The following is a 22766-nucleotide window of genomic DNA, read 5'->3' on the forward strand; positions in this document are numbered from 1 at the left end:
GGGCCCCGAGCCCCGCCGTCGGCGGAGCGCCTCAGACCCGACCTGGGCTCGTTCCCGTGACACAGGAAACATCTGGGCGTCTTCGCCCGGCGTGTGGGAAAGTACTCACTTCCGAGCTCGGCGCTAAGGTGTTCGAGGATGCAGACAAAGCCGGGGTGAGGAGGGGGATGGGGCCGGGGCATGGCAGCGCTGCCAGCTGCCAGGGTGCGAACTGGGGGCTAACTGGTGGCAGGCACTTGGGTGAAGGACGAATTAAACACTTAGACCCGCGTCCGCGCGTTCTGGCCTCATTGTTTTAATGTCTGTACTACTTAGCCGCAGTTTGAGAAAGAATAATGCCTTTACATTCAGAAAAACTTCAAAGACCAGGAGTTGCTCAATATGGAGCACATATGGTAGTCTCCGAAGGCCTTGCCTGCCAAAATATGTTTCTCAGTATTTTTCTCTTTTCTTTTCTTTCGTTCCCCCGCCCCCCACTTTTTTCCTCTCCAAATGGGAGGGAGCCGCGGACTCAGGTTACCTAGGGCGCTGGGCGATCACAGGAAGCAGTTGGAGGCTCTACCGACCAGGCCTTTCAGAAGCAGAATCTACTCTGGGACGGGCCTGTGAGGATGAGTGGGGTACAGAGACCGAATCCCAGAAGCTGCAGCTTGCCTAGGACTCAGAGTTGACTGCGGCAGGGATGAAACGATCATATTCAAAGATGTTAGGTTTCTTTTGGTATTATACAGCGACATTTTTCTGCAAATGCACATTTTCCTGTCAGTAACTGCGTCCACAGTTGACCAAGATACACTGGCTTGTATCCTGAGCCCTTAGCACACTCCGTGTGTAGGGACACTTACCAAATATTTAGCAATAACCTATCGATCCGCTTTTTAATTTGTCTAAGAGAAATTCAGTTGCAAAACTCTTCTCTTTACTGTTATTTAGACCACTGTCCCAGTTTCTTGTTTGCTTGTTTGTTTTTTAATACTTAGCAGACAAGGGCAGAGCATAGTTGGCTTAAGTTCAGTTAGTTTGCTTCAAGAGTTCTCCATGGGAATCTCAGAATGTTAGGGGTCCTTAAAAATCATCTAGTTTAACTTGTGAACTGTCCTCAAGATAACCTGAGATCTAAAAAGGTAAAGTTATTTGCCCAGGGAGCACAGCTGGCCCGGAGCTGGGGAAGTGCCCTCTTTCCCCAGCTTGGTGCAGGCTGGGTTCACCATCCCACATCCCTGTACGTGGGGGAACAAGCTGGATAACTTCCTTTTTTCTCCCTCACTGATTAAATGGACTCCTTTCATCGCCTATGAAAAATGAACTCAGGATATTATCCTTCAGCAAATTTACATGCAGAGTTAGTATTAAAGGCAGGGGTGAGTTCTTAGGACTCCCATTTAAAAGAAGATCCATGCTGTCGCCAGAACATGCAGCTCTTTCTAACACAATATTGATGATGGTGGGGGAAGGAAGCACAGCACACATGGAGCTGATTAAAAATGAATCTTATCAAATCTTCCAGCTTTCTGGTGACATATATGATATACACAGAGACCAGTGGGCAAATTATCCTTCCAACAGTTAGAAAGCGTACTTCAGACCTAGCTTAGCCATCAACCTACTGTATGTTTGGCCACTCAGTTTCACTAATCCTTTTTTCCCTCTGTCTCTGTCTCTGCTCTGACTGTCTGTTTCTCTATATATGAATATACATGTATAACATACATATATAGTGGTACAGCGGTTTACAAACTTAGTTTGTTTTATGATTTGGGGAGCATGGCTGCGGTTGTGTTTGTCACTGGATGTGGAGTTTGCAAACTGAAGCAAGATTTTGTCCAACGCTTTTTGCTTGAGAACTGAGTTGTTTGCAAGCAGATGCATTTGTAAACTGAGGTATTACAATATATAGGCATATACACATAAATATTAATTCTTGGGTGGAAAATTTCATAAGATTCTCTGTGGGGTACATAAATCTGACTTGGGTTCTCATCTTCTCTCATTATATATATCAGCATTCAATGACTCCCCTTACCCATGTCACATGGAAGCTGCAGAGCGAATGCCAGAACCTTGCTCATTCTTGTGTGACATACTGAGAATGTTACACTTAGAAAAGCCTTTTGAGAGGCAGTAACCCCTTTAACTTGTGTTCCAGAGTGCTCAGTTTCTGAAATCGCACAGCTGGAGAGGCCAGGCCAGCTTTCTACTTAGGGCCATCTTCTAAGAAAGTTACTGCAGGGCAGATTTATGTGTGCTACTCTTCCTCCTACTCCAGCTACTCTCAGGCCACTAGCATGTTCTCATTCAAACCAGAAATAACTGTGCCAGCATATATTGCTCTTGGGTTCAGGTGCATGAATTTATTTCTTTATTTATATTTATTTGTTTGTTTTGAGTCAGGGCCTCTGTGTGTAGTCAGGTCTCCAGGCTGGTTTGAACTCAGTATATAACCCAGCCTAGCCTCTGATTCCTGCCTCGGCCTCCTGAGTGCTGGGAGTACAGGTATGGGCTGTCACATTTGGCTCAAGGAGCACAAATTCGAAGCAAAGTCAATATCAGTACCATTTTGCTTGGAGATGCTTCTTTTTTTATTAGTGCATATTAGTTATACAATATAATGGGCTGTATTGTGCCATTTTCACATACACATACATGACCTTTTGATTCTGTTCACCCCTCCAATCCTCTTCTTTACTCTTCCTTTCCTGATCTCCTTCATCCTCTCTAATAGTCTGCCTTCTACTTCCATGTCACCTCTTTTTGGGTGGTGCTTCTTTAAACATACCAGCTCGGCTCAGTGATAAGAACCACTGAGACAATAGGTCCTCTAGTGAGAGCTACAGCCCCAAGTCTTAGTTGTTTCTAAAACTGAGCCCAATATAAAAGGGACAAAATTTCTACTCAAACCCAAAAGAAGCAAATTAAGTTGAGCCAATGTTCACAGTAGTATTCTATTCTCTTCCTTTACAAAACAAATTCCCAGTTCATCAATACTGGCGAGGATGACAAGTGGACAAGCTAACAAGAGTTGTCCACCATTGAGAATAAACTAGTAGAGCCAGGTATGGTGGTGTATGCCTGTAATCCCAGCACTCAGTAGGCTGAGGCAGGAGGATTACTATGAGTTCAAAGCTAGCCTGAACTACACAGTGAGTCCAAGACCAACCTGAGACCCTGTTTCAAAAAGAGAGAGAGAGAACAAAAGAAAGAAAGAAGAAAGAAGGAAAGAGAAAGAAAGAAAGAAAAAGAAAGAAAGAAAGGATAGGAAGAAAGAAAGAAAAGAAGAAAGGAAAAAAAGAAAGAAAGAAAAAAGAAAGAAAGAAAAAAAGAAAGGGGAAAAAAGGAGTAAAGCTGTTCTTGCTTTCGGGAGTGCCTTTTTGATACAAGAAGGTGGCTCAAGTACTGTCTGCTCTGTTGAAAGTGAAGTCTGGGACACTTCTTCCCTCTTAACCCACCTCTTCCTGCCTGGCTAGAATCCAGTGTGTTTTATAGGAACAGTCGTGATCCATTTTTCCTGGGTGTATGGTGGGCCTGGAGACTTCTCTGCACTGAAGTCATCTTTTCCTTTATCATCTTCAGGCTGGGGACACTGATGACTTGGTACTGAAAGAACACCAAGCAGCACCAGGTCTGAGGAAATCTCCCTTAGCAGAGACTCAGACAGTGGGAGAAGGGGCTCCCGGTCCCAACAGCCTCTCCAGGATGCAGTCCTAGGCAACGGTAGAGCTGAGAACTCAGCCAGTGCACATGGAGCCTTCTGCATCTAAGTGTGGAGGATTAAGTAACTGTTCTTTGCCATAGCTGAGCAACATGGGAAAAAGAGCTCTTTTAAATGTAATCCTCAAGGTCTTATTTTGGACCTTGTCTGTTTTTAAATGAAACTCTCTCCTTGGGCGATAATTATAACACTTTTTGAGATGATTGTGAGTATTAAATGAGACAGTTGGCCAAAAGGACTTTGTACAATGTCAGATACATAGTCAGCACTTAATGCACATTAGCAACCTTTTTTAACCAACCATCTATGACTTCAGTTGATGTTGATGGCATGTCTCACTATTCAGACCTCTTCTTGGAGTGCTGGATCTGAATATCGAACTCCCTACGCAAGGCCATTTCCAGATAGATGTAATTCGATTTTTAAAACTCTGTCTTCAGAACAGAATGCCTTTCTAGTCCACGGAGTACTTGTAATCCACGCTCCTGGTCTGTGTGAACAGTGCCCCCAGCCGTCTGGTACTTGGGCCCATAAGGTACCTGGCCACTGTCACCAGATGCTTCTAAATAGCTTTCAAATCCACTGTCTTTTTTCCTGCTTGAACAATGACACTGAGTTTTGCCTGGTACTGGGGATTGAGTGCTGCGCTACCTCTCTAGGCCTTTTTATTTTCTTTATTTTTAGACATAGTTTCAAGTGACCCAGGCTGGCCTCCAACTCAGGATCCTCCTGCAAGTGTGCAGCGCCAAGCCTGGCTTGCCTGCATCATTCTGCCATTTGTCCACTACCAGTGTACCATCTGGTCTGTGGGCAGGGCAGCTCTTTAGGTCATGCAAATGCACTATAACATTTGAACTTATAATTTTTCTACTTCAAGTCTCCCATTCACTGTACCTCAGACTTGAGGAAAACCCAAATGCTGGGCACACAGTGTTCATAATGATCCATCTTCTCCTTTTTCACTGCACTCCTTGCACACAACCTAAGTTGTATCTCTGCGTAACACTCTTAGTTTCTCTGTCATTCATGTCTATGCGTGTGTCCCTTAGGCCTGGCTTGTAGCTCCATTCTTTTTCAGTGGTCTGTATCCCATTTATCATTCAGGATTTAGCCCAGGTGTCTCCTCCTGGAAACCTTCTCTAAGCCCCAAAGGAGTATAATTTTTCCTCCTCTCCGCTAACTGAGTTCCTTGAGGGCAGTGGAATGTTTCTTTCCTCTTTGTGACCACTATGCTTTAGCATCTGGCATACAGTAAGTGTCCATTTGCTGAACATAATAATAACCCAGGACTAGAATACATGGCATTGGTTCTATTAACATTTATCATCAAAACCTGCAGAAAGTTTTCCTTTTTGAGCTTAGTTTTCTCAACTGTAAAATGAGGATTAAAAATACCCTCCATATGGGGCATGGTGGTAAACACCACCTGTAACCCCAGCACTTGGGAGGCTGAGCCAGGATGACCACAGTGAGTTCAAGGCCAGCCTGAACTACATAAATAAAAGTGCCCTCTAATATTGTGAGAACAATTAAAAGTGAATGCAAAAGACTTTTTGACAACTGAATAGCAACATACATACATCATTATTATAACAAATGTAAATCCATACTTTGTATACATGCATGTGAGCACAACTCCATACCTGCTCTTAGGGTGTATATGTTTTGTGTATGTATGTTTGTGTTTATGTTTCTGTATGTTTATATGAAATGGAAAGACAGTCTCCAAACACTTCTTTCTCTAGATTCTCTAGATTCTGCTTTCTGTAGATTCCTGCCTCTGAGAGGCACACTGAAATAGATTGGTAATTGCTTTCTGATAACTTGTGCAGGTTCTAGATAGAATGACTTGTGGTCTCCAACTAACAGTCATTCTGTGAATCCATTACATCATGCACACAAACAGTGCAAGTTTATAAGGCACTGTATGGGTGATAATAGCCAGTCCTCGTTTTCTCTATGACGGTGTTACCTTGCTAAGAAACTAGCAGCGTTGAAGCACAGTCCCTCCAGTTTTTCATTTGACTTCCGCTGCAGTCCCTTGGAGTAGTTACCAAAGGGAACGGTGTCATTGTCTTCATTGCGCATGTGAACAAACCGAGGCACAGGAGACTCATTTAATCTGGCTTTTTTTTTTAAGTCTCCACAGAGTGGAGATCAGAATCCTAGGCTGCCTTTTCTCCTGTCTTTCCTTTACCTGCAGGTCGGTATAGGGAGTTGGCGCAAAATAACCAGAGCTGGTCACCAGTAAAAGTATCGGAGTTTCTTCATAATGCTTTAGATGCCACAGTTACCTCTGCCTTTGGACTTGCTTTAAATGCGAAACCCGCTATTCTGACGTCAGTAGCGAGGGCAGTTCCCCGCGCGTGAGTCCTAAAAGGGTAAAGGCCTCACTTTGCGCAGTGCAGGGCCGCCAGCTTCCCGCCCACCGCGGCTTTGCAGCCGAATGCACACCGGCTCTGCTGCAACCTCTACCTCCTGCCTCTTGTTCTTCTTTAAAAAGCCAGGTGGCGCCAACTCTCAACCCCTGCTAGAGCTGAAGCATTTCCAGGCTTGCTCAGAGTGGAGCGAAGAGACGGTTGGAAGAGCACAGCTCGGATTGGCGCTTTCTCTCTGCGCCCTCCGCCGCGTGGAAGCCTTTTCTTCTGCACCCCTCTCAGGATGACTGCAACCCTAAAGGAAAGCGGAGTGTCCTGTGTGCCACATGGAGCTTGGGGAAAGGAAATGATTAAAGCCGTGAGGTTTCCTGGCTCTTCGCGGTGTTTACGGTGGGTTTTGATTTGGGATGAGAGCGAGGAGAGGTTAAGGCCGGTTCCAATCTGCCAGCATCCTGAATCTGTCTGGATAGCAGATGACAAGTGGGGCCGGGTGGGCACGCGCGCCTCGGTGCGCTCATTCCTGCGGATGCAGGAGCCTGTCTCCGTCTGTCATGCGTGGTAGGCTCTTTCTAAACTATGCATGTTTATAAAGCAGCAGAAATCCTCTGAGCTGTGAAGGAGGGCTGTGAGGCGCTTTCATATGACAGTTAGGGGTCTGAATCTATTCTAGGCGACACACGTTTCCGTTTTCCACCCCCCTTTTTCTTAATCTTTTGAAATGTTTCCAATCTTCCAATTATTATAATTTTAACAGGGAGAGGGAAGAAACCCTATCATTGTACAATTATATTAACTTGATTTAAACCAAACTCAACGAAATGGAAATACTGCAACTTGGAAAATAAGTACTAATCTGCTCATGAAAATTTGGCCATCATATGTGCTGCTGTTGCAAATCATCACCAAATCTGAAGCTAAGATGAATTTAATAGAAGTTATTTTAAAAACTCACTGAAAGACTAAGAGAAGAGAGTTGCTATTATGGCTTATAATTTTAAGATTTTAATTGAAATGACAGTAACACATACTCAAACACATAGAGCGCTCAGCAACATTACTAATGGAGACAATGTGCTATTAATGCTGCTTTTTAATAGTACTGGTGGTGTGTTTATTACAGTGTACAAGTGAGAACAGATTTTCAAACTGCAGGTTGCCAGCCGCTAATAACTCAGTGAAATCAAGAACGTAAGATTTGACTAGCTTTTTAAAAAGTGAACTAGACTAGATAATATCAGAAGAATTTTTTTAAAAAAGTATTTCACAAGTCTTTTTCCCCCATTATTTGTGGGTACTGGGTTGCAGTGTAAAATGTATTTCTTACAGGTGACATTAGAAGACATTTGAAAGCTGTGATTTTAGAAAATTCCCTGTTTCTCTAACAAGGTTCCCATCAGTTTTATGCTCTTCCGGTTTAGGGTGCGAGGCTGAGGCCCTCGCCTCCCCCTGCTGCTCTGGCCTGAGCTGCAATGGGTCTGAACCCTTGGCAGTCCTGACACTGAGCGCGACTTTCAGTGAAAAGGAGATTGGCAGGTGCCCACGCAGTTTTCAAAGTCTTAACCCAGCTTTCCTGACCGGGAAAGTAACTCTGGAGAGCATGTCAGGCTCCCAGCTCCGGAAGAGGTCTGGTAAGAAAGAATGGCACCGAGTCCTAGGAGAGCACTCATAGCAATAATGGGAAGATTAATTAGACTAGGAACTGTGGAGCAGACACTGAAGCAGAAGGTGCTTATTCAAGCTAGAAATGGAAGAGGGGGCCAGGGGGCCAGGATTCAGAAAGTTTTGTACAGGAGACCCATCATCTTAACTGGGGTGAATAGAACAGTTGTGAATCATGGAAAAGCAATTTAGGGACTTAGGGAGTGATACAGGGAGTAAGGGATCCTTCTGTTTCTCCTTCTACCTCTCTGCGTCAGTGTCCAAGAAAAGCAGATACTATTTTTACTGTTTAATCTTTAGGACACTGTGTAAACCACGTTTACTAGATGAGAGGTTATTCTCCTATTTCCTGGTAAGTAGACCTCCTGGAGCCTGTCCTCGGGAATATCAACCATCTCCCATTTATTTTTCCATTCTGGATGGTAAGATTGAATAGCTGAGTCAAGACCCAGCTTGGGAGTGGCCTTCCTTGTTTCTCTTCATGTAAAAACATGCTGGCCAGGGCTTTAGGTTTCTAGTCAGGCAAAGGGAAAGGAGATTCAGATATAGATTTTAGGGGAGATGGACCTAACTGTTCCTTTTAGCTTTACTAGAGCTCTGCCCTGAGATAGAATACCGGTTTTGCCCCATACATAATCAAGTAGGGACTATTTTCAATATTTTGTTGTGCCAGAAATTTACTGTTCCTTATAACATGAGTTCACAAACTTTAGAAGGTACCAGAATCACCTGGAGAGCTTATTAAAACATGGATCGCTGGGCTGCCCCCCTCACATCTGATTCACGAAGGTCTGAATAAGGCTTGAGAATTTGTGTTTCTAACAAGTGCGCAAGGGGCATTGCTACTGGTTCAGGGATCAGACTTTTGAGAATGACTGCTCCCTGACCTCTTGAGAAGTATGCGGAACGGGGAGGTGACAGTGCTCCTAAATTCCTTAACGGTGCCCTGCCTCCCCCAGCCAAACCCTTAGCTCAAGGCTGCCTACCAGCAGGTAATATCCTCTGAAAACTCTAGTAGAAGAGGTTTCCAGAGGAATTTAGTTACAGTAGAACTGTATCACCCTCTGTATCTAAAAGAACATGCCAGAAATAGAAATATTAACGTGTTATAAATATATTAATTTGGGGTTTATTTTCATTCTTTCATATTTGAAAGCCTAAGGGGAACCATTAAAGTGACCAACTGAGCCTCTGAAATAAAAGTTGAAGCAATGGTAAAGCTGTTATGATTAATTAGAGGTAGCATTTAACACTTTGCTGCAATAGGGCAGCTATTGCATATTAAATGGGAACTTGTGGCCTGAACATTAATGTGACTGACTTTCTGCCAAGACATCCCCAGCTCCCAAGGCCAGGCTCCTGGCGAATTGATGGCCTGCGGCTTTCCACCCTTGAGCTCTGCTGTGGCTCCTGGGCCTCAGAGGAAAGTGGGGTTGTTTTGAAATCCAACATTCTTAACGAAGCGATTCCTGAACATGAAATGAGCAAGAAAATAACCGAAAAGTGAGATGAGAAATCGGTCTGTTGAAAAGTTGGTGACCTTTCCAGGGCTACTTTTAAAAGAATAGATTTGTTTTCTTTGACACGTTGGGAGTGATTTAATAAAATATAATAACGTCAAAGGAATTACCCAGTTTGTTTCATGTTCTGTAGCCTGGAATATCTAAACCAAATCCTTGCAAATGAGCATCTTTATGGGTGAAATTTTGTTGCAAAATTTGGCATAGACTGTTTTGAAGTGTCAGACTTCTAGGCGCTATTGCAGAACTGGCAAGATTCAAGGCATTTTTACCGATTTAATGACATTTTTCCTTATTGTCCCCATAATCACCTGCTTTATGAACTGTAGCTAGAGCTGGTGTTGCAACTGGTAATTGTCCTAGAACCCAAATTCGTTTATATTTTTCTCTCTTTGATTTCCATCACTTCTGGGAATTGTTAGTAGATGGAATAAAGGAATACATTATAAACAATTCAAAACACCAAAAACAAAATTCCTTGGACCTTTTACAGATACCACACATGCAAATAAATGTGGCTTTGCATTCCAGTGACATTTGAGCCGGGATTACATTTTCCTCATTAACCTCTTTCTTCACCAACCAGTACTGTTTTTTCGAGCATGTTTTATCTAAATCATGCTTGACATTTTGAATTAACTCACACTGACTCAAGTCAAATGAAGAAGTAAATGTCTTCTTTTGATGCCAACATTTGTGCAATGCCAGTTGTATTATACCAAAGCAGGAGCACCTACTATTTTTGGATCAAATCAGATTGATTGATTTTCTTGTTTGCAGACCCAAAACCAAAACCAGGAATAACCGTTAAAAGTGCTAAAAATATTTTTTCCCCGCACTCCTGAAGAAAGAAGTAGAAAGAACAATTCTTTTTTTTTTTTCCCCCGGTACTGGGAATTGAACTCACAATCTTGCGCTTGCCAGGCAGGCGCTGTGCCGCTGAGCTAAATCCCCAGCCCCAACAATTCATAATGTACACCCCAGATAGGAACATGATCACCACCCTCATGGCAAGCCATTTCTAGAATGGATACTTATTTTTAAGTGAAAAAATGATCTGTTTTCAATAAATCATAACCATTAATTCCTCTGCTAATATGTGGACTTTAATTTTTTTTTTATTTTAGAAATAAAAGGAGGAAAATACTAACAGACCAACAACATTTTACAAAATAGCAAAGGATCAGTACAGACATTACAGAGTTACAAACAGAGTGGTAGGGAATTAACAATGCTTATTGTATTACATATTGATATCTTCAATGTAGTTTCTCATGAAAACACATATAGACATACAAAGCTAATCAACCAATGCCTCACTGACAGTTTCTTTCAGCAAGGAAATACAGGACAGTAGAACTCCTGTGTTAACTATCCTGCATATACATATATACAAACTTTCTCCTTCTTTCCCTTCTCTTTTCCCATATCCCAGTTATCCTTTACCTATGAGTGCTTTCCTATCAATTCCCAATGTCTATCATATCTCCTAGTTTAAATTAACTCTTTCAGGCTTTACACTAGAGAAACAATGCGGTGCTTTCACATGTATGTTTGATTTATTTCGCTTATGAGTATGGTCTCTAGTTGTGACCATTTGCCTATAAAAGCCTCGAGTTTATCTTTCTTTACAGCTGAGTAATATTCCATTATATAAAAGTACCACAATTTTCTTATCCAATCCTCAGTGGATGGACATTTGGGTTGCTTCCACATTTTAGCAATTACAAATTGTGCTGCTATGAACATGGGTGCACATACATCACTGTGATATGATGTTTTTAGATCTTCTGGGAAAATACCCAGCAGGGGGATAGCTGGTTGAATGGGACCTCTAGACCTAGTTTTCTGAGGACTCTCCAAACTGATTTCCACAGTGGTTTCACCGGTCTGCATTCCCACCAGCAGTGGAGAAGGGTTCCTATTTCTTGTGGACTTTAATTTGAAGCAATAGGAATCTTCTTATTTCTACAGAATGGCAGCAAGTTTGTTTAGAAGGGCTATAATTTTAGTGGGTGTAGCTCAGTGGTAGAAGGTACGCTTTGCCTGCACAAGGCCCTGGGTTCAGTTATACCTCTTCCCCAGCACAATAAATAAATCAACAAGTAAAAGACAAAAACAAAGAAGACTACAAGTTTGGTAGGAGAAGAAATGTAACCCAATTGTTTTTAAAATTCCTATAATCGGGGCTGGGGATTTAGCTCAGCGGCAAAGTGCCTGCCTGGCAAGCGCAAGGTCATGAGTTTGGTTCCTGGTACCAGAAAAAAAACCAAAAAATAAAAAAATAAAAAAATAAAATTCCTATAACCACTTGTATGTGAGCCTATGAGTTTTGCACTTATACAGAGCAAAAGTACATGTTATTTTCAGGGTTGATATTTGACGGCAGATGATGAAATATTTGCATGTAGCTAGGTATGTCTATCTATGTAAAATAAACAAGGCTTTAAAATATCACTCACTTTGAGTTAAACCCAGCAGTTTTAAGAAACCCTGTATCACCTGCTTTCACTGTGCTGTTAGCACTGTCCTGTTTTGTCAAGCACTCTTTTTCATTCTACCACCTTCTCATACATTGTTTTCAAATGCTCTAATCCTAGATCAAGATGGCATGACTTGAAGAAAGGGCCAACACCAGCTTCCTGGAGGGTACACAGTTTCAAAACACACCCTTTAACGTTATTTGACACCATTTTTCTACATGTGCTTTCTACTGAGTGTTTGTCAGATGAAACCATATTGCAAAACATTTGCAGAGCTAAACTATTGACAACATGCTTGTGATTCCAAAAGAATCTGCTTGATTGAAAGCAGTTGCAGTGTTTCAATGTGAGAATGTTGCTTATCCTTTCTGTTGGTGTCTTTGGAGATTTCTGTAAACTGTGCCTCTGGACTTCTTCTGTCCCCAGATAGCAGTTTCTCCACAGTTAACTCAGAGCAGATTAGAGCTAGAGTTTTAGAAAGTTCTACTTCTAGCTTTTTATTCTTTGAGAAAGTTTTAGGAAAATCCAATCCTCGTGTTCTTCTATTGCCATTTCTAATTCATACAAAGCTGATTTCCTCCTGTGTGCTGATAATGTCCAACAACACCTACAGAACTGCATAGTCATCCCAAAGTTTGCTGGTGACTGCAAAGATACAGCCATGCCCTCTTCAAGAACCTTTGAATATATGTTCATTCAAGTCATGTGACTTCTAATTAAAAATACCATTTTCCGCTAAATATCCCAATGACACTAGTCTGCTTGTGAGGATGACACCACAATCAGACCAAGGCCATTTCTATTGAGAAAGAAAAATGACTTTGTAGAAAATTGAATTTGTGTACAGTACTTGGTGGTTGCCCTAGCCTGTTTTGTGTTGTTCTAACAGAATACCATAGCCTGAGTAATTGATACTGAAGAGAAATGTATTTGGCCTGAAGGAAGCTTGCAAGTCCAACAGCAATGTGCTGGCATCTGACCACCCTCATGTTGTCATCACTGAAAGAAGGCAGAAGAGCAAGATAGGGTCCAAATCCACTTTTATAATGAGCCCACTGTCTTGATAACTAACCCACTCCCCAGATAATGTCATTAATCCATTTCTGAAGCCAGAGACCTGACCAAATCACCACTTATTAGGCCCACCTCTCAGCACTATTGGCATGGGGACATATATGTTAGGAGACACATTCAAACCATAGCAGTGATAATGATTAACAACTAGAATTTTGAAATTTTTAAAACCTCGAATGTGTGGAGAAAGTTTTGTGCTATTACCTGTTTTGTTTTGTAAAGACAGTCTTTTTTGTGTATGACTCGTATGCTAAGTCATGCTGACCATTCTTTTAAGATTATGATAGTGTATTCGCTATTGCTATTCTCTAATTATTTTTCATGAATTTTTTATAGGAGAGTGCTTTTTTATTTTCTTTATTAATATCTACTCATATTACATTAAAATAAGAAACAAAAATCAAAGGTATTTGACATCTCAATGGCTTTTTTGCTAAAACAGAACCAACGTGAGAACTCATCAAAGAAGAAAACATTTTGTTTTATTTTCTTATTTTAAATTTACTTAGTTTGTCCAATCACTGCCTTCACTAATAAGAAAAGCAAGAGCAACATAGGTAATCTGTATATGAAATTTCAGGAAAACTAATGTCCCAAGCCAGGTTTTCTGAACTTTTCCAAGGACTTTTTCTGACTCAGTTCATCTTGTTTAAAGATGTAGAGCTGTGTTGAGATTAATATCAACAATCAGAAAGTAATATCGTGGTTCTGGTTGTCATTATCCTGTTTAGACATGCTAGAACTAGATTGCCTGTGTTAAAACTTAATGGACTAGAGAAGAAAAGCATTCAAAAAATCTTAATGATGGGGGCTTCAGCTATCCAGGCATCTGCCAGATGTCTCATTTCCTAAATTCAGAACATCTGATAAATACATGATTTCCTCAATTAGTGTTCTCAGCTCTGACTGCACGTTAGGATCGCCCCAGAGTTTAAAACAGAATTGGATAGGCAGACTTCATGCCGTACTAATTAAACCAGAGTCTCTCAGGGTTCACCAAATATTGCTTTCTGTCTTCTGTTTTTTTCTAAAGTGCCCCCAAATGATTCAAGTGTACAACGAACTTGAGAATTGCTAACCCACGTGATAATTTCATCTTTCAGAAAGGAGAGAAAGTGATGAGGAGGATTAACACCCTGCTTCTAATTCTGGCCAACTAGGAGGACTTGAATGGAAAATCAGAAGACAGAAACCCTGGAAAAGGGCCACCTGGCCATCAGAAAATTCCAGAGGGATGCGGTCACTGCCAGAAACACACTGTTAGTCTGAGCTTAAAAATATTTCAGGAAATTATAAAAGCTTGTTTTTGATACCCTGCTCTGAGATTCCAAAAAGAATCGGGGGCTATTCCTCAAAATAAAATTCTGAGACTACTATTGCTAATGGTCTAAAGTGAGGGTGAGGATACAGCAGGAGACAAAAAAGAAAAGTAAGGAGGGAACCAAAGAAATTTAGTATCTTCAGACTATCTTCTATTGAGATATATTTTTATAGTGTATGTAAATTGTGAAGGGTGATCTAGAAAAATAAGCAAAGATACAAAAAACCTCTATTAAGAATATATAAGAAAAGAGTCAGAAAGACTAAATCCAGAAAGCAGCTAACATTTAAGTGATGAGGAGGACTCTTTGAAGTAAAGCAAGAAAGTGTAGGATCACTGCATGTCTGTGATGGCATTATGTCCATAATAAAGGATGCAAGGGGGAACTTTTTATTTCACTCTTTCAACTAGGAGGGGTAGAACAAAGTCTGGTGAGAAAAAATTGAAGAGAAAGTTCACTTAGCAAATGATAGATGTCTAAATAAGTTCAAACACTGACTTGGAAATACAAACCAGAGTGTTAGTAGAATTTTCAGATGCAATTTCTTTAATCTTTAAGAAAGATGGAAAATGAGAAAAGTTCCAAGACACCGCCCCACAGTTTTATTTTTTGAAAGTAGAAAATGTCTTTGAACTATAGATTTGAGGGCCTGCTGATTTTTCAGTTCAAAAATTCTAGGATTTACATTAAAATTCAGTAAAACCTTGCTAAATCAAATCATGCCTCTGATATAGTTTATGAAGAGAGCAGAAACAAGGAATCATAAAATTTTAAACAATCTATTTCAAATTCAGTAACTCATAACCTTTGCAGATCAGATAAAAGCTATATACCCTTTTGAAGTACAGTAGTTAGAACTGCAGTATAACAAACCATCCCAAAACTTAGTGACTTAAAACAACTATAGATTGAGCAATTCTAATTCAAAAGCCCAAATTCCAAAATGCCCTAACATCTGAATTTTTTTGAGCACTGATGTGATGCCACCAGTTGAAAATTCTACATTTGACTTCATGTGATGGGTCACAGTTCAAGGCAAACACACTAAAAATAATGTGTAAAACTATCTTCAGGTGTATATACAATATGTATGTGAAAGAATTTTGCACTTAGACGTGGGTTCTGTTGCTAAAATATCAAGGTATATGCAAATATCAAAAATTTTTTAAAAATCTGAAATCAGAAACACTTCTGATTCCAAGTACTTTAAGTAAGAATGACTCAACCTATACCATTAATTTCCTCACAGTTCTGCAACTTGTGCTGGGCCCAGTGGGGTGATTCTTCTGCTGGCTTTTCTGGGATCACTCAGATTGCTTCAGGTCTTGATGGCTGAGCTGAGGCTGAATGGCCTAGATAGCCTCACTCACATGTTTGATGGTTATTTTGGTTGTCAGCTGGGCCAGCAGCAGCTGGGGCTTATTTATTTGGAGGTAGCAGCATTCCAAGAGAATGAAGGCAAGAATTTCAGGGCTTCTTGAGGACTTGAATCATACGACAACATTGGTGCCTCATTCTTTTGGTTGGAGGGTATCACAAGCATAGCCCAGCTCAATGAGCAAGGAAATAGACAAAACCTTCAGATGGGAAATGCTCTAAAGATTCGTGACCATATTTAATTCACCACATCTCGTCTCACAAAAATGCTTGTACTCTAATATATACAAAGACTTCAGACATTTCAGAGGACTCATGAATTTTCCACCTCAAATGAAGAACCTTTTGTCTAATCATGCATATATTTAACTGAGAATACTAACGCTCGAGGAGATTTAGAACTTGCCTAAGGTCAACAGATATTTATGTAGACTATAGACACATGAGTGTAACCTGCTGCCCACCTTTTGGGGGGCAGTAATTGAGCCCAGGGCCTTCACAGTGAGCTACACCCACACTCCTGCTTTTTAAAACTTTTGTGAGAGGTCTCAATAAGTTGCCCAGGCTGGATTCAAACTTGCAATCTTCCTGCCTCAGTTTCCCAAAGTGCTGGGATTACAACCGCTTGTCACCACATTTGGCATTACTCAAAACTTCCAGGATCATGTCATTTCCGTGATGCCCCAATGAAATTCATTCTATTATTGCAGGAAATAAATTTCAACAATTTTATCAATCATCGCTCAACCACCAGATCAGGATTTAAGTCAGAACTATGTAATATAATATAATATAATATAATATAATATAATACTTTCTTTTATTAGTATATTCTACACATTTCCATATGAGAAAGTAGTCTGATTGAAATTACATGTGAGGAATAAATTATTTTATTAATTTGTAAATTGGCACAGTTGTGGACAGGTCCCTAAGTTTAGCTCTCTTTTTTTTATTGGCAGGTATTTTCTTTTCTTCAGTTAACTCCCATGGGAAAATTGATTGCAACAAATAATTTATGATTAGCAGGATTGTTCTCACTTTTAAAGTCATCCATTTTGAAACATCATACATTGATAAGAACAACAAGAAATCAGTTTATACTGATTTTTTTTTTTTTTTTTTTGGTTTTTCTCCGGTACCAGGAACCGAACTCACGACCTTGTGCTTGCCAGGCAGGCGCTTTTGCCACTGAGCTAAATCCCCAGCCCCAGTTTATACTGATTTTGACTTGTAAAAAATAGGTACTTTTTTTTATTTTTTATTTTTTATTTTTTTCTCATACAGATAACTAAAGGAAAATTGATGTAATTTAGTTTATTTCCTTTTTGCCAGTGGATGGCTTTTCAAATGAGAACTTCAGGTGTTACTTGCTTTTTAAAAGATTATTAGTATGTTATTTTGTTTTTGAATTTTTTGTATGAATTTGGTAAGCTGATCTAGCACAAATGGATGGAGAAGTAATTAGTTTTCAAACATCTAATTTGTTGACATACTAAGTATCTTGGTTACTTTTCTCTCATTGCTGAGACAAAATACCTGACCAACAAAATTAAGAAAGGAAAACTTTATTTAGCTCACAATTTGTAGTGCTTTCAGTCCATACTTGGCTGGCTCCAAGGCAGAGTGGCACAAGGCAGAGGGCAACAGTTCATGGTGGTGGAAAATAGCAAAAGCAGCAAGAGAAAACAGGGAGGAGCATGAGAGAAGACTTTTTCTGTCCCTTATACTGTATGTAGGCTACCCACCCTAGGGTGAGTGTAGCACTCACACCCATAATCCCAGCATTGGACCATGGATCAATCATAAACTCTACAAGCCCACCCCATGACTGCATGAGGCTTTGAGAGGACATCTGGACACAAACCATAACATAAAGGTAAGGGTTTTTTAAGCAGTTTTTTTTTTTTTAATTTGTGCTGTGCTGTTGGAGATTTGAACCTACACACGCCAGACAAATACTGAAAGATAAAGTTTTAAGAAAATTCTTTATCATAAAAATGTTCAAACATAGAGATGTCAAACACACACACAGAGCAATAAAAAAAGAGTAAAAGGAACACCTGTATCCCAACGACTTTAATCCATAATTATTCACATTTTACTACCCTTTAATTCATCTACCTGGATTTTTTCTTGTCCATCACCCTCTATTCCCTATGCACGCCTCTCCAAAGAACAAGGACACTAGTGTACATAACCAAATTCCAACATAGTCCACTTAGTGCATTAATAGAAATTCCTTAATATTATACAATCTAGTCCATATTAAAATTTTTACCTTGAGTTCATAGATTATTTTTTCCAAATTAGAATCCAATCAAGGAACATATGTTACAACTGTTGTGTTCAGTCATTTTCCACCTACAATAACATAACCCCCCACCTAACCATATTTCCCATGTACTGACTTTAAAGAAACTAGGCTTGCAGGTTAGTTTTGTTATCCCATATTCTGGACTTTTATTTTTTGTGACAGAGTCTTGCTATGTAGTCCAGATTGGCCTTGAACTTGCTATGTAGCCTAGGTGGGCTCAAACTTTAGATCCTCCTATCTCAGCTTGGTATGTGCCACCATGCTCAAGTTGGTGTTTTTTAATTTTTTCTAGATGGTGGTTTAACTTGTTCCTCCATGTTTAATATAGCCTCTATATTTGAAGTCTTGGTTGAGTTAAGATTACTCATTTTGAAGAATACGCTATATGTGGGGCTGCCTACTTTATAATACATGACCTCAGTCTGGTTGTTAGACTACTAGTGGTGCTATTATGGTTTGTCTCTAGCATGTCCCCAGTAGCTCATGTGTGGAAGACTTGGTTGCCAGCTGTTGGCACTGTTGGAAAGTGTTAGCAGGTGGGGCTTAGCTGGAGGAAGTAGTCATTGGGAGTGAGCCCTGGAAGGCATACTGGGACAGTGGGTCCTTCCTCCATCCCTCTGGCTACTATCAGGTGAGAAGCTTTGCTCCACTACACACTTCAGCCATGATATTCTGCCTACCACAGGCCTAGATCTATAAAACCAACTGGCCATGGACTGAAATCTCTGAAACCATGAGCCAAAATAAACCTTTTCTCCTTTAACTTGAATTAGCTGAGCTATTTTGTCACAGCAACAGAGAGATAACTACCACAGATGCCAAGTTTGATCCTTGAGTTAATGTGATAGCACCACAGCTGTTTTCATTAACACGCTGTCTTTTCCCCTTGTCAATTTGCTATCATCAGTGGGGTGATAATTCGGTGCTATGCAAATGCCCAGTTACCTAAAGTGAATTTTTAAAAAACATAACTGGGCCAGATGTGGTGGTCCATATTTATAATCCTAGCACTCAGGCTGAGACAGGAAGATCACAAATTTTGGGCAGCTTAGTGATTCAGCAAGACTATGCCTCAAGTTTAAAAAAATGAAAAGGGATGGGGCTGTAGCTCAGTGTGAAAGCCCTGGATTCAATCCTCAGTATTGCTAAAATAATTAATAATAATAATACAACTAAAAAACATAACTGATTATATGATTGATTGGTTGATTGATTGGTGCGAGGGGTTGGACCCAGGGCCTTGTGCATGCTAAGCATGCACTCTACCACTGGGTTATACCCAGGCCCTAAGATTTTGATAAAAATTATATTTAGTTTTTCAAGCCAGGCATGTTGGCACAAGCTTGTAATCATAGCACTCAGGAGACTGTGGCAGGAGGATCACCGAGAGGTTGAGGCCAGCTTGGGCTATATAGCGAGACCCTGTCTCAAAAAAAAAAAAAAAAAAACAGAAAAAAAATTTTTTGAGATGATATATATTCAACCTAAAACTATGAAAACAAGCCAATATCCACATTTAACCTTTAGATAATTGTTCATTTCTGCTCATACCTTTGTTATTTTGAGTACCACCCTGGTTTAGGGTAGTCATGAACACCTGACTAGTGAACTGAACATTAGCTGGCATCACGAGCATTGTTTCCCTATCCATTATTTTTGTTTTGTGATTATTATAGGCTGACTGCAGAATAAAGCAACACAGAGTGGTATGGAATGGAATGAGATCAAGGAAGGACTCCGCATACTAAGGAGCCAGACCTTGATGTAGGTAGGTGGCCAGTAGATGCTCACTGTGAAATAATTGTGTTGTACATTGAAATTGCAATGTGGTGCTCTTGAAACAGCATTTTTTGCTTCCTTTTCTAACCAAGTCAAAAGACATAAATGCGATTATACCGGTCACCGAACATGGTGGTATCAAGCCTAATTACGAATAGGAAATCATACCAAAGTCTGTGTTGGTTCATTTTCTTTATTTCATTTGCTTTTGCTTCACCCCATCTGTGACTCATTGGCCTTTCATCATCCTCCACAATGATCCTGCAAGAGAATCAATCGTGAAAAATATGACATGGGTGCACCCACTTCCAACCTTGTTTCACATCTCATTTATTATTTGTACTGTGGTCTCACTTAAAAGCCAGGGTTTCTGAGACTACAGAGCACATACCTTTAATTCCCAGGTGAAGAGGGAGAAAGAGTCAGTGAGAACAAGAGCAAGCAAGAGGAAAAGCTTAGCTCTGAGAGAGTCCTTGATGGAAATGTGAGGAAAACAAGAGTATTCAGAAGTCTTACAGACAGATGAAATCTCTAGACACTAGAAAGCTGGAAACTACCCAAACCTCGATTTAGTAGAATACAGAAAAGTGATGAAGACCAGGACTAGTATTTTTTTCTTCAGCAAGAGGTTAGTTACTTAAGGACCACATTCCCAGGATTAGAAGGATTTGTATGAATAGTCCAGGGAACATTTATCTGTAGTTGAACATGCAAAATGAAGCAATGGGATTCTGTAGAGCCACCAATTACATGAGACTATATTTAAAACCTGAAATTAGCACTGGGGGTAATTGTATTAATGGGATGTGAATAAGTAAAACCTATATTAAGTAAGAATTACGTTTTTTCAATTAGCTGACATTTTCAGGTACTAAAATCCAGGTGCTTGGAGGAGACAAACCCTATTCAAACCCATTTGGGTTTAATATAATTCTTTTAAAGAAAAACAAAAATAAGACCATGTGCTGAAATATCTCATGCCAGTAGCACAATTATATTTAGTTAACCCACTTGCTTTTTTTTTAAGAGTAGGAAGCATTTATGGTGAGAAAGAAAGCTTCTCTCTTAGAGGGACAGAAGGGGGCCTGGAAGGTGGGTTGCCTCTCAACACACTTTCCTGTCTGTACTCCTAGGTAGAAAACAGTCACTTACAATGAAAACTGCTTGGGTATGGGCTGTGTGGCTTTAAAAGAAGATCCCTCCCCAATTCTCCACAAGTTGTGTGCTTTACTGATGCACTCCCTGCCCCAAAACATTTTGGGAGACAGAAGAAAGTTTACCTATCAGAGAATGAAAGACAAAGGGAAATTTTCCTGTTACTGGTGAGGATGGATATTTCCCCCTTTTTTTCTAAGAAAGCTCTATGTCACATTTAGAAGAAACTTCATACCAGACATGGTGATGCATGCCAGTAATCTCAGGACTATGGGAGACTGAGGCAGGAGGATTATGAGTCCAACCCCAGCCTGGGAAATTTAGCACAAACCTGTGTTAAAATTAAAAAAAAATTTAAGTACAGTACTAGAATTGTATGTTATGGTTTATATCTAAAATGTCATCCAAAGCCTCATGTACTCCTAGGTGGGGCTTTTGGGCATGACTGGATCATGGGTGTGTGATACTGGATCATAAGAATGTGGTAACTGGATTAGTCCACTGATAGGTTAACACAGTTCTGGGTGTGGATAATAGGAAACCACTCTGGGTGTGGATAATAGGAAGACCACCAACCAATAGGCTTTTAGCCTGGATGGACTAAAAAGGGAAAGAAGGAAGGCATGCTGCTTTCTGCCTGCCTTGCCATGGACTGTTTCTCCACTGCCATACTAGCCTGCCTTGGAACCAGCTGACTATGGACTGAAGCCTCTACAAACTGTGAGCTACAATAAACTTTTCTTTCTTTAATTTGTGGGTGATAGGCATTTTGCCCCAGCAACAAGAAAGCAACTAAGACAATATAGCTCAAAAAAAAAAGGCCCTGGGTTCAATTCTCAGAACCATATTTCCTCCACACTACCACAAACACACACACACACACACACACACACACATGCAAACACAAAGCTCAAATTTTACCACTAATGTGTTTGAGGCAATTAATTCTTCATCAGTACATTTTTCAACAAGGTTTCTTCATTCTGGAAACTTCAGTGTGACATGGAACATGAAATAAAAAAGTAACAGACACTGAACCACAGCTTTCATCTTCTCACTAAAGGGAACTTGGCTGGGAGGGACAAAAGACAATTTCCTGAGCTTCCACATTTTACTGTTCCATTTGAACAAATTCCTCTTACATTCAATGCTGCCATTTTCAACTTAACATTCTTAAAGATTGGGTGGCCAGTTCCTAGTAAAATAACCCACAGAGACGCATCACCCAGTGATGCTCACTGAAGTTGCTAATGGTGAGAATTCTCGTACAAGGGTGTGAGCGACCTCATACAAGGGAGACAGTTTCCATGGAATATAATTATAAAGGTCTCCATTGTCTGGCTAGCCACTGGAGAATTGGAAGGAATATAATTATGGCTTTTTGTATCAGACCAGAGACTCAATGGGCAAGAAATTAAACTTCATGATGCAATTAAAAATCTATTTCAAGCCTTCTTTCATCAGTTCAAGTAATTTTCTTGCCCATGATATCACACATGAATTGTGGGGTGGCTCACACAGAACCATGGCATTGGAGGGACACAGGTTCCGCAAGTTGACTCTACTCAACGGACTCTGAATTGCCCATCAATATAGATTGTCCCTGGCCACAAATTCAGTGTTATAATGGCCCCTTCATTTCCCCTTCTTGCCACCTCCCTGCTATTCTTGGGCACACAGTAGTTTTTCTACCTTTCTACCTTCTGAGGCCTAGACTTTTGTGATGCTAAAACTTAAATAACCCAGGATATAATACATGGCCATATTTTCCCCCTTCCGAATTTCTCCCATTCTTTGGGCTTACTCCAGAAAATGGGGTCCAAGTTTCCTCTGTGTTAGGTCTGTGAAAGTTTTTGCCCATTGTCCAGGAGCAAGGTACACAGACCTTTCTCAGGAACCCATCACTGTCTCTTTCATGCTTGCCTCCCTTCCGTCGCATTCTCCCTGGCTGGAGAATCCTTTTATGGTACACAGGGTGGAAATGATTTGCTTT

At 40.4% G+C, this 22766-nt stretch overlaps 1 long non-coding RNA gene across 5 annotated transcripts in view; it reads left to right on the top strand.

Moving 5' to 3' along the window:
* Positions 1–6: 6 nt before the first annotated feature.
* Positions 7–22766, top strand: part of LOC102024747 — a 47269-nt gene continuing 24509 nt past the window's right edge. For 3 of the 5 annotated variants that reach the window (XR_001233645.1, XR_001233646.1, XR_259223.2), the window contains exons 1-2: positions 6121–6477; positions 19516–19607. This is a non-coding gene — a long non-coding RNA (uncharacterized LOC102024747). Of the gene's footprint in view, positions 156–6120; positions 6478–17361; positions 17402–19515; positions 19608–22766 lie in introns of those variants that run through there. The other 2 variants (XR_001233648.1, XR_001233647.1) reach the window with 2 other exon arrangements.

The sequence above is a fragment of the Chinchilla lanigera genome, unplaced genomic scaffold, assembly GCF_000276665.1.
Source record: "Chinchilla lanigera isolate Chin_1 unplaced genomic scaffold, ChiLan1.0 scaffold00002, whole genome shotgun sequence".
NCBI classification, from domain to species: Eukaryota; Metazoa; Chordata; class Mammalia; order Rodentia; family Chinchillidae; genus Chinchilla; species Chinchilla lanigera.